Raw genomic sequence first — 12,317 nt, 5'->3', positions numbered from 1 at the left:
TTTACCCTATTCCCCTGCCCACCTCCCCTCCAGTACCCCTCAGTTTGTTCTCTATAGTTAAGAATTTGTTTCCTGGTTTGTCTCTCTTTTTTTTCCCCTATGTTCATCTGTTTTGTTTCTTAAATTCCACATATGAGGGGTGCCTGAGTTAAGCATTCAACTCAATTTCAGTTCAGGTCAAGGTCTCATGGTTGTGGGATTGAGCCCCACATCGGGCTTCATGCTAAGCATGGAGCCTGCTTGGGATTCTCTCTCTCTCTCTCTCTGCCTCAACTCCTCTCTCTCTCTCTCTCTCTCTCTCTCAAAATAAATAAATAAACATTAAAAAAGAAAAATTCCACCTATGAGCGAAATCATATGGTATTCGTCTTTCTCTGAATGACTTATTTTGCTTAGCATAATACTTTCTAGCTCCATCCATGTCATTGCAAATGACAAGATTTCATTCTTTTCTATGGTTGAGAAAGATTCATGTGTGTATATGTGTGTGTGTGCATGTGTATATTTATATATATTAGGTACTCTTTTCCTTCCATTTCATGAGAGTAAAATTTCTTTGGTGGGGGTTGATTTTTTTCAATGTAGTTTTTATTTTATTTTATTATTTTTTTTTCAACGTTTATTTATTTTTGGGACAGAGAGAGACAGAGCATGAACGGGGGAGGGGCAGAGAGAGAGGGAGACACAGAATCAGAAACAGGCTCCAGGCTCTGAGCCATCAGCCCAGAGCCTGACGCGGGGCTTGAACTCCCGGACCGCGAGATCGTGACCTGGCTGAAGTCGGACGCTTAACCGACTGCGCCACCCAGGCGCCCCTCAATGTACTTTTTAATTAAATTTGCCATAATTTTATTTAACATTTGTCTCCATCTATATTCATAAATATATTGTTCTTAATTTATTTTCTTTTAAGTTTCTCTTAGTGTCTCCCTTCTTCCCCTATGCCCTTTCCTGCCTTCTCTTTGTATTTTTCATCTGTTGGTATTAGGTTTGTACTAAATTTGTAAAATTAATTTGGAAGCTTTGTTGTTGTTTTTGTTGTTATATTGCATGGGATTTTAAAAGAATTTATTAAATCATCTGTCCCTAGCGTCTTTTTATATTTTCTTATTACTTAAGATAGGTTTTTGCCTCATATATATTCTTTTTTTAAATTATTTTTGGTTATGCCTGTGATGTAGACACAAAGTCAGAGCACAGGTTACCTGGGGAATAGTCAAGGAAAGGATTATGGCCAGAATACAGAATGAGGAAGTTCTGCATAAGTAATGATCTGGTTTTTATGAACATATTTCTATGTAAAATATTTTAAACATACATAAAAATATAGAGAGAAGTATAAAGAAGAATACCTGAGCCCTTACAACCCACCTGTGTCAAATCTCTGTTTATTTTGTCTTTTTTTTTCCCCCTTTGTGGTTTTCAGTGGGATCACTGCTTTTGAAAGTGAATCTTGATGCTGTTTATAGTAGGAATTTTAGCCATTTTTTATAGAGTTATTTTTCATTGTCGTACAATGTTTACTTTGAAAACTTCATCATCTTGTGATATTTAAAAAAATAAAAATTGTAAAATTTTTATATCAAAACAAGTTATAATATAAACATAATACAAACTAATTATAAGACTAATTATAACATAATATAAACTAATTATAATATAACTGCATGCTAGTTACATTAGTTTTATTTGGTTACTATATGGGCAATATAATATACTTGTCAATAATTCTGGCTCTTGGGGTGCCTGGAAGGCTCAGTCGGTTGAATGTCCAACTTCTGCTCAGGTCATGATCTCACAGCTTGTGAGTTTGAGCCTCTCATCAGGCTCTGTGCTGACAGCTCAGAGCCTGGAGCCTGCTTCAGATATTTTGTGTGTGTCTCTCTCTGCCTCTCTCCCACTCGCTCTGTCTCTCTCTCAAAAATAAATAAAAATATTTTAAAAATTAAAAAAAGTAATTCTGGCTCTTAAAAAGAAACAAACAAAACTTTGGCTTAATTTTTGGCTCAGCTGTGGACTTCTGGGCAAGTTACTGTCTTAAGTTTTTCATTTTTGAAATGATGAAATAATGGCTATTTTATGGACTTATGGTAAGCTTTTTGTGAGCAAAAAAAAAAAAAGCATGTAAGGAGCTTGGTTGGCTCAGCACCAACTACATGGTAAGAATTCAATACAAAATTAACTTATTTGATTTCAGGAGAGTTTTTCCCTAAAAAAATTAAATTTCCTTTATGTCCTTGCATTTAGGAAATGAAATATTGCTTATGGTGTTTTATGAACTAAGAGTGTACTCAGCTCCCAAGTAGATTAGAACTGATTGTATTTGATCCCATGAAAATGGAGGTGCCCAACTTGCTATGTCCCCTCAAGGCCTCACCTACCTACCCTCCACCCCTTCAGGCTCTCCTTTGTATCAAGTGTATGTCTGGTTGGAGGGAGGAGTGGCACAGAAGTTGTATCATTTGCCGTTGTCACACCACAGGCTGCTATACCGAAAACATACCAGTGAATCTAATCTCATACCAGTGAATCTAGTGGAAAGAAGGGTATATGCTCCCAGTGCTGTTTTTCTTCCAGGTGGAGGAGGAACTTCTCAGTTTGGGGCCATATTTGATCATCATTGACTCTCACTTCCAATTTCCCACTTCCATACTCCCTAAGTTAGGATGCAGCTCTGTGCTTTACAACAGCTCATAGCCTCATCAAAGTTGAAACAAACAAAGATTTACTGATCTTTATAACAAGCAAGGCAACGCCATTTAAAAGAAAACAAAAAATGATTCTGTTGACAACGCATCTTTTCATCTGTCAAACTCGGTGGTTGTGCACTAATGGAGACGGGATGGCAAACTTTCCAGGGCATTCAGCCTTCAGCAGCAGTACTTAGGGAGATTACTGGTTTGCTGAAATATGAATATAAAACACTTCACTCATCAAATTATTTCCTAGAATAGTTTGCTGGGTGGAGGCTCACCAAGTTAATAACTGAACCCAACCCACAAGTTTATTGGCAAAGGACATATTTATGCTTAATGACTTTGTATCCACCCAGAAAGATAAAGAAGCTTTGATATCCTGCTCAGTTGACTGGGAAGAGGAACATGACTCATTAGGGTATTAAACCAATCTTTTGGAGACAGCCTGGGGCAGATGATGAGTCAAAAAATAGAACTTTTAAAAGAAAGAAAATCTTGTGCAAGAGAAACATAGGGCAGGATGAATAATCTTTGCATTATTAACATGTGAGTCAAGAGTTACGCTAGCTTAGAAAAAAACTAAACACCTCTGCTGTAGAACATTTCCTATCTAACTATACTGTTAAATGATCTAAGGTATGTAAAAGATCTATCCCAGTGTCTGGCTGGCAATTAGTGTTACTCAATATTTGTTTCTTCCCTTCATCTCTGGTTTTGCCTTTTTTTTTTTTTGAAAAAGAGTATTTTGAGAGAGTAATTCTATAGTTTCATGTAAGTTCATATTTATAAGTTATTAGTGTTTAAAGTCTAGCTCTCTCTGTTGGTTTTATTATTGACAATAATCAAAGATGACAGCAAATTTAGTGATCTGTTTTAAATTTCTACCATATGGTTCAGAAGTTATTTGGGGGAACATTTTGGAATGAAGACTGTTATCTCACTTTGGTATACTTACTATGATTTTGCCCAGAAAAACCCTGTACATATAGCCAGAATATGAATTTTAAAGTATCACTGGTAACTCCATGTAACTACTCATTTTTGAGTGCTAAACTACCAGATTTGATATTTTAAATTTGGAACCAATCTTTCCAGTTCTTTCCCTGAGGAAATAAATTCTTTGAAATACTAGCAAATTAGAGCACCTTTTTAGCTCTTCCACAATAAATTATTCGGCAGGCTTAGAAAAAATGATGACACAAGTACTATTAAAAATCATTGCATTCTGAATCAGGGTGACAAACACTCTCACACATAAAACCAAATGTATATAAGGAATGAACAATCTAAAATAATTGAGTGCCTCTTTTTCAACCCCACCCAGTTACCCAGCTGGTGTTTACTTAATGTGTGCAGGTAGCGGTTCTATATTTTTGGGACTTCATTGAACTTAAATGTATGAAATAGACTCAAAAAATTTTTTCCTCAATAACATTTAATTATACATCTCTCACTTAATGATGTTTTACTAAAGTTGATCTTTTCTAGAATATGCTAATATTGCTATCTTCTAGAGCAAAATGTAAGTAAAAATAATCACAAGGATTTGCCTGACTTAGTATATATAAAATTTTGATGGGTTGGATATTATCTCTTTCTAGAATCCGCTTTCCTGTTTCAACTCACTCCCCTTCCCCATGCCCCTTTGCTCCAACACACACCTTTTTGGGCATGTTTCACTTTAACAGATACAACTTTGTTGTTGGGCCAGTCTGTCTATAGACAGGATGTAACTTGTAGGAAGGATGACTGGTGTGCCAGGAGGAGTGAGGCTATCAAGCTGAGGGGCAAGTCTACCTGTTTTCTTTGCTTCTTTACCCAGTATCTACAGAGTAAGCCACTGTAACTCAACAGTGTGAGGAGTTGTGACTGATGTCCAGCTCTTTGTAAGAAAAGTGTACGTATATAGAAGTGTATGTGTGTGTACTTACTTGTGGGCGTGTGTATGTGTGTGTGTGTGTGTGTGTGTGTGTATGCAGGAAAGAACTAGCATTGTGAAATATCCTTAGGCACCCTTGGTCAGCCTGCCTCTTTTTGAAAAACAACAATAAAAACAAACTACTTTAAAAAAATCTCATGACAGGAAATAACACACTGGAAACCAGAGAATTGTGATGTGGAAAACTCTAAGAACTCAGAACAATAGAAACTAAATATTTTATTAAAATAGCATGTATAATGGAAGTTGAGAATAAGTAGGAAGGGAGCTTTAGGAATCAGCTTAGTTTACTAGGCATCTAATAAGGTCATGAAAGCAAATATGAGTCAACTATTTGCCAGGTTTTCATAAGCATCATTAGATTTTTAGTGCTCTCATCCTCAAATATAATTGTAAACTATATTCTTTTTTGCAATGCAACTTTCTTAAATTCAAATGATACTAGTAAAGAATTGACAAAGAACTGATTGCATAGGTTTCAGAAAAACAAAAGTATTGGTAATTAGAAAAAATATCTAAGTAGTAAAGATGAATGGGTTATTGTAGAATATAAAATGCATCTATATCATATTTTACATTAGTTCAGTTAGAAAGTTGTTACTATTATTGGGGTGCCTGGGTGGCTCCGTCGGTTAAAGGGTCTGACTCTTGGTCTTGGCTCAGGTCATGATCTCACAGTTTTGTGGGTTCGAAGCCCACATCTGGCTCTGTGCTGACATCATGGAGCCTGCTTGGGATGCTCTCTCTCCCTCCCTTTCTGCTCCTCTCCCACTGACTCTGTCTCTCTCAAAATAAATAAATAAAAAAAAAAAAGAAAGTTATTATTATTTACTCTACTATTATGGGTAGAAATGCCATGTATGTGGCTAGTTATTAGAGAGCCATTGGTTTTTTTTGTGTGTGTGATATGGTATATACCAAGAATACACTTCTGAAAATCATTTATACCCACATCTGACCTAGATGATTATGGAAAGAGGATAGTGGAAGTAATAATACACATATATACCACACAAACAATACCATAATGAAAAGTGTTAAGGAATAAAGTTCTTTATCAGTTCTAATTGTTTTATTATCTTCACAGTCTATCTGATTTTAAGAACTGTATTTCCTTTTTCTTCCTTTAGACACAGAGCACCTCTGTTGTCTTATCATGAGCTCTTTCTCACATGGCCTTTAACTTTTTAACGTTTGTTCATTGACCTGCTTTGTTTTGAGATAGAAAGTCAAAGAAGGGGGAAAGTGGGTTACTAATTATCATTACCTTTTCAGAGTTAGTGCAAGTGCATGAGAAACTAAAGCCCTATGGCAGCTCCTCATAGACTCATTGTTTAGAGTTTGTTTATTCTGAAGAATTTGCCTTGTAATTTTGGTTCATAACATGCACCTTACTATTTTTTTTTTAATTTTTTTTTCAACGTTTATTTTATTTTTGGGACAGAGAGAGACAGAGCATGAACGGGGGAGGGGCAGAGAGAGAGGGAGACACAGAATCGGAAACAGGCTCCAGGCTCCGAGCCATCAGCCCAGAGCCTGACGCGGGGCTCGAACTCACGGACCGCGAGATCGTGACCTGGCTGAAGTCGAACGCCCAACCGACTGCACCACCCAGGCGCCCCGCACCTTACTATTTTTATATTAATTTTTTCCTTGTCACTATTCTGCATTCTCTTTTTTATGTTTGCCTCAGTTTGATTAATTACCCTTCAATACGTTGCCTTGTCCCTCATTGATTGACCTTTTCTTCGACATATTTTTTATATTGACAACTGACCCTTTGGAAAAAAGGCAAGAACAGATTCTACTTGTTGCCAAGCTTCCCTAACAATCTTACACCATGATGCTGTTTTGTGAATAAAGTTTGAGGTAGTTAATAAATTATATCTTGAAATGATCAAAGAAGGGATTGCCTATTTACACTCAAAACAATTTGCTACAAACTACTGAATGCTAAAATTGAACTAAAAATGCATTTATCTACATGAACTGCTTGAAGTAATTGATTCTAAAATGCCTGTTTTTCTGGAGGTACAATTTCAAACCATAATCGGATGGAGGATAAAAAAATTCCCCAGACTTTTATACTAAGTATGAAAAGTCAGGTATGAGACTGATGTTTCTCTGACTAAGCCTTGTGCTTTATAGAACTTGTTATATAAAATGGAATCTTTCAGATAGCTGAAAGGGTATTAAAACAATAATCTTTCAACTATGCTTTCCTTTTCCAATAACCGGCTTGCACGTTAATCAGCATATTCAAACTTCCTTCTTATTAGTTTTTAAAAATTCTAGGAAATACTGTTCATTGTATGCTATGAGAGATTTTATTATAGGATTAAAGTCCTTTCCATAGATAATAGGCTCTTGAAGCAGGGTACAGTTATTCTATACCATAAGCCAACACTATCCTGCCAGGTGAATCTTGAAATGGAACAAATTTAATTATTTCCTACTTTGTTTTATGGCAAAAGCAGCCATGTTGTAAACCTTGCAGGCCACATCTTACCTCAAATTCTCCATCCTGGATCTATCTAACCATCTTGTTTCTGTGTTCAGAACACTGGAAAAGCTTCGGGGGGGAAAAATCCTGTGAATTTTTTTTTCGATATGCTAATTCATGCTTTTCATTCAGTGTCTGCTGTGTCCTCACTGTGGTCTTCTCTTAGGGGAGGGGGAGGGGCATCTCTGGACACTCTCCTATCATCACTTATTCTTAACCTTGCTCTGCACCACCTTCCTGTATTTGGCTACAGATGGACTTGCTCTTACTTTACAGACAAAACCAAAGCACTGGTGAGGAACCCTTCAGCTTTACTAACTGCCACCTACAAACTTATCTGCTTCCACATACATCATTACAGTTTTCTTTCTCTTACAGTAGAAAGAGTATCCTCCTATTGACGAAAGCTAGGCTGCTCATCTGTGCTCCTGCCCACAGGCTCTCCAAAGTCCTCATGCCTTTTGCTCAATCGTTTATCCTTCCCCTCCTCTTTATTTTCCACTGGTCGCTTGTCATGGACCTCAGTTCTCTGCTCCGCCATAATGAGGATATTCTACAGGTTCAGCTCTCCTCCTTTTCTTCTCTCATTTTGTGCATCAGAAAGGAGATCTTACCCACATCCATGTCTTCAAGCTCACATTAAAGATATCAACATCTGCCTTTAGCCCTGACTGCTCTCCTGAGCTCTTGATATCCACAGAACACCTTGACCTAAATGCCAAAAGACACCTCAATATTAAAATGTTCAGAATGGATCCTTTCTAACTAAGAAAATTTGTATAATCTTTTCTGTGTTCTCCTTGTGGATGATTGGGATGGTACTATGATTGTCTAATCTTGAAACCTAGGCATATCTTTATCTTCTCTCTCTCTGACTCTCCCACCTTCAGAAAATTACCAATCTCTATTGAATTTAATAATAATTAATAGTACTTAATATGGGCCAGTCATTTTGCTAAGAGTGTCCTCTTTTTTTCTATTTTTTTAAAATTTCGAATTCACATTTTTCTAATGTGTCCTCTCATTTAATCTTCAGAGTTACCCTATTATAGGTGGCTACTATTATCTCCATTTTAAAGGTCAGAAAACTGAGGCACAGAGAGGCAAAATAACTTGCTGAGGTCACAGGATAATACAAGAAATAAAGCTGGGATCTAAACTCAGGAAGTTTTATTATAGAGCTGGCCTTTTAAGAACCATACTATGCTGATCTCTAGCATGTCAAGATCCTAAATACCTCCTGAATTCATTTACTTCTCTTCTTTCTTATTTTAGCTGATGTGGTTCATGCACTTCTTATTTCTTGCCTGTGTAACTTTCTACAACTCCCTACCCCAGATCCCTTTTCTAGGATATGTCTGATTAATAAACCCTAATCAAATTTTCTGGGGTATTGGCTAAGCCAAGTCTTTGTAAAACAGAAATTCAAATCTTTACTTCAGGGATATTTATTCAATTACAGGCATACCTCGGAGAAATTACACGTTCAGTTCCAGACCATCACATAAAGCCATAAAAGTTGTGTTTACACTGTACTGTAGTCCACTAGGTGTGCAATAGCATTATTGCACTAAACAAACAGTGCACATACCTTAATTAAAAATACTTTATTGTTAGGGCACCTGGGTGGCTCAGTCAGTTAGGCATCCAACTCTTGGTTTCGGCTTAGGTCATGGTCTCATGGTTTCATGAGTTCAAGCTCCTTGACGGGCTCTGTGCACTGAGTTCCCTCTCTCTGTTCCTCCCAACTTGTGCTGTTTATGTCTCTCTAAAAATAAGTAAATAAACTTAAAAAATACTTTATTGCTGAAAAATTACAACCATCTTCTGAGCTGTTTCAGCAAGTTGCAATTAGTGATCACGGGTCACTGTAACAAATATAAGAATGAAAAAGTTTGATATATTTAGAGAATCACCAAAATGTGATGCAGGGAGGAGAGCAGATACTGTTGGGAAAATGGCACTGACAGACTTGCTCAACTCAGGGTTGCCAGAACACTTTTTTTTTTTTTTTTTTTTTTTTTACTTTTTTGTTGTTTTTACTATGCACTACATTAATTCAGTGCATAACCTTCTAGAAGGGGTAGATGAACATAACTGAGTTATTTTTCATCAATCAGGAAAATGCTTCCTTAATCAACGTTCTCCAAACCCTTTGATACATAGTAATGATAAACTCCACACATGAGCCTCTTTCCATTAAACTCTACTCATATGAATAATGGGCAACGCTTTTTCCCTTGTCCCCTTTAGTGAGCCTTGGATATGCGCAGTGGCTATGCTGGGGATGATCAAGCACACAGCCATGATGCCAATCTGGGCAGAATGTGGAACCACATTGCATTATGGTGGCCAAGGCCTAACTCTTCTATCCTAGCCCTTTAAAGGTGACCCAGCCTCTGGGTTGCCAGAGGCCTTTAATTTGTAAAAAATGCAATATCTGCAAAGCACATATTAAGGTGAAGCTCAATAAAACAAGGCATACCCATATGTATTTGAATTTTTTAGCATTCCATGTGTTCTCTTTCAGAACAGTGACTATTTGTATGTTGTCCATATTTGTCATCTTCTTTCTTATAATTTTATGTCTTTGTTCTTTTCTATTTCATTTTGATATTTCCTCGAGCATGTCTTCTTTGTCCCTGACTATATTTTTATCCATATCTATTTTACCTTTTGTTGATTCTAACGACAAGTTCACCTCTGTAATAGTTTCATTTTATTCTTTTATTCATCCCTGACCTGAACTCCATAAATACACTTCTCAGCTCTGTTCTCTCTTCATCTTTTTTTTGATCTCTTGTTAGTCTTTCAGGCTCTCTTTTTTTTTTTTTTAAGAAGGGCAAATTTTAGGAAGTCACCACTGGTCAGCCTGCCTCTCTTTGAAAAACAACAATAAAAAATAAACTACTTTGAATAATATCATAACAGGAAGTAACACACTGGAAACTGAAGAACTGCGGATGGGAAAATCTAAGAACTTTGAACAATATAAGCTAAATATATATTCCAAGATTCTTTGAATCTTGGGAGAACTATTCGTTTGACATTGACCTTTTTTCCTAGGCAAGGTCCTGAAATTCTGTGTTCTTTATTTGACTTTTGTTTCTTTTCTCTGTATTTTTTCTTCAGTATGTATGTTTCTACCAGGGAAATGGATGTTCCAGAAAGAATGAAAGATAAAAACAGGTGATAGCTCCTAAAATTAAAAAAAATAATTGTATATAACAAGCGTTGAGAGAGAATTTTGTAAATTCCTTAATCTTCCCCTTTAACATACCAAGAGCTGAATCTGGATAATTTGGCACATAGGTTTCTCATGTAGTATAGAAAGGATACCTCTTAGCCAATGATAGTGAAAATTTTTATGATCCATAAGCAGGAAGCTTGCTTTCTGATAGTAGAAGGAATATATGGTATAGGGAACATCAAAAAGATTGTCTGTTTTCCATCATGGAAAGAAGGGGAGAGAGGGGAGGCGGGAGGGAAGAGATTAGTGAAACATGTGTCCTAATTTTGCATGCATTAATTACATGAGGGTAATAATAAGGGTGAGGGGGTATGGGCTCTTGCTTTTGTCTCCTACTTAGAATTATGAGAGAAGCTTACCTTCCAGACTCCCCTGTGGCAATCTATGCCATCAACTTAAACACAATGGGATCATGTATTTAGAGGCTCTTAAGTTTAGTTTCCCTGTTGACTTAATTTGTGGCCCTCCAAAGGCTGACCCAAGGAAAGGATTTGGGTACAGGAGACTTTACCTGAGATGTATTTCTAGGAAACACCAATAGGTTACTGGAGAAATTAAATGAAAGAGAAGAAAGCCAATAAAAGTGTTGTGTGAGCAGTACTCAGTAGTCTTCTTCCTTTATAGGGAAAGCCCCAGTTCTCCCCTCTCCTGTGTATCTCTTTACTACTCATGCAAAACACTTCACTTATGATACTTCTGGTCTCCAAATGTGTGGGAGGTTTTCCAGGCACCAAACAATTCCCCATGACATCAACTGGGTATCCTACAATTTAGCTAATTTCTGACACTCTCTACCTGGAGACAGCGTCAGAGCCCACAGGTTAAGGGCTCAGTCCCACAGTACTACTGTAACTTTACTTTAGATGCCAGTTACAAGTCATAGATCCCCAGATTACCCACAACTTCTGTCTGATTTGGATACAAATTGGGGATTCCCATGACCCCCTCCTCAGGTTCAATTAATTTGCTAGAGTGGCTCACAGAGCTCAGGGAAACACTTGCTTACATATGCCAGTTTATTAAAGGATATGATAAAGAATACAGATGAACAGCAAGAGGGAGAGGTGCACAGGATGAGATCTGGGAGGGTCCTGAGCACAGGAGGTTCTGTTTCAGGGAGTTGTGGTGTTTTACCCTCCCAGTGTAGATGTGTTCACTCACTGGGAAGCTCCCTGAACCTCTCACTATTGGGATTTTGTGGAGGCTTCCCTACATAGGTATTCCCTACATAGGCATGATCAATCATTAACTCCATTTCTAGTCCCTCTCTCTCCTCAAGAGAATAGGAGGTAGGACTGAAAATTCCAAGCTTCTAATCATGGCTTATTCTTTCCGGTGACCAGCCTTCATTTAGGAGCTATCCAGGAGCCCAGAGTCACCTCATTAGAACAAAGGCACCCCTATCACCCAGGAAATTACAAAGGTTTTTAGGAGCTCTGTTCAGGAAGTGGAGTCAAAGCCCAAATATTAGAACAAAAATGTTGCTAGTGCTCTCAGCACTTAGGAAATTACACAAGTTTTGGGAGTGTTGTGACAGGAATTGGGGAGCAGAGGCCAGTACACATTTTGTTCTATTATCTCACAGTTGTGCTATCAAACAAGTTCCCGCTGTGGACAGAGTCTAATCCTGCTGGGGGACACTGGGGAATAATTTAGAGCTCATACCTCAGGTTATCCCACACCTAAGGTTAAGAAGCTAAAGTATCTATCTACTGTCTACCAGACAGTCATTAGTTGAGGGCTGCTTCCAAAGGGCATTAATTCCTCGGCATGTGTAAACTATAGTGTGAGTTCACACTGCTGGCCACAGAAAACCTTTAGTCAGGGAAATGAAGGCATTGGGATATGAAAGTCAGGCTGGTGTACACAGAAATGATAAGTGTGAGGGAATATTGGCTGGGCCTGACCGCATCAGATATACCTGTTTTT

At 37.5% G+C, this 12,317-nt stretch overlaps 1 pseudogene; it reads right to left on the bottom strand.

Annotated features, from left to right (window-relative positions):
- Nucleotides 1-9,270: 9,270 nt before the first annotated feature.
- Nucleotides 9,271-9,477, bottom strand: LOC123608583 (annotated as a pseudogene).
- Between the last annotated feature and the right edge of the window lie 2,840 nt (nt 9,478-12,317).

The sequence above is a fragment of the Leopardus geoffroyi genome, chromosome B2 (assembly GCF_018350155.1).
Source record: "Leopardus geoffroyi isolate Oge1 chromosome B2, O.geoffroyi_Oge1_pat1.0, whole genome shotgun sequence".
NCBI classification, from domain to species: Eukaryota; Metazoa; Chordata; class Mammalia; order Carnivora; family Felidae; genus Leopardus; species Leopardus geoffroyi.
Note: the sequence above shows the minus strand (reverse complement) of the source record. Positions and strands in the feature narration are given on the sequence as shown.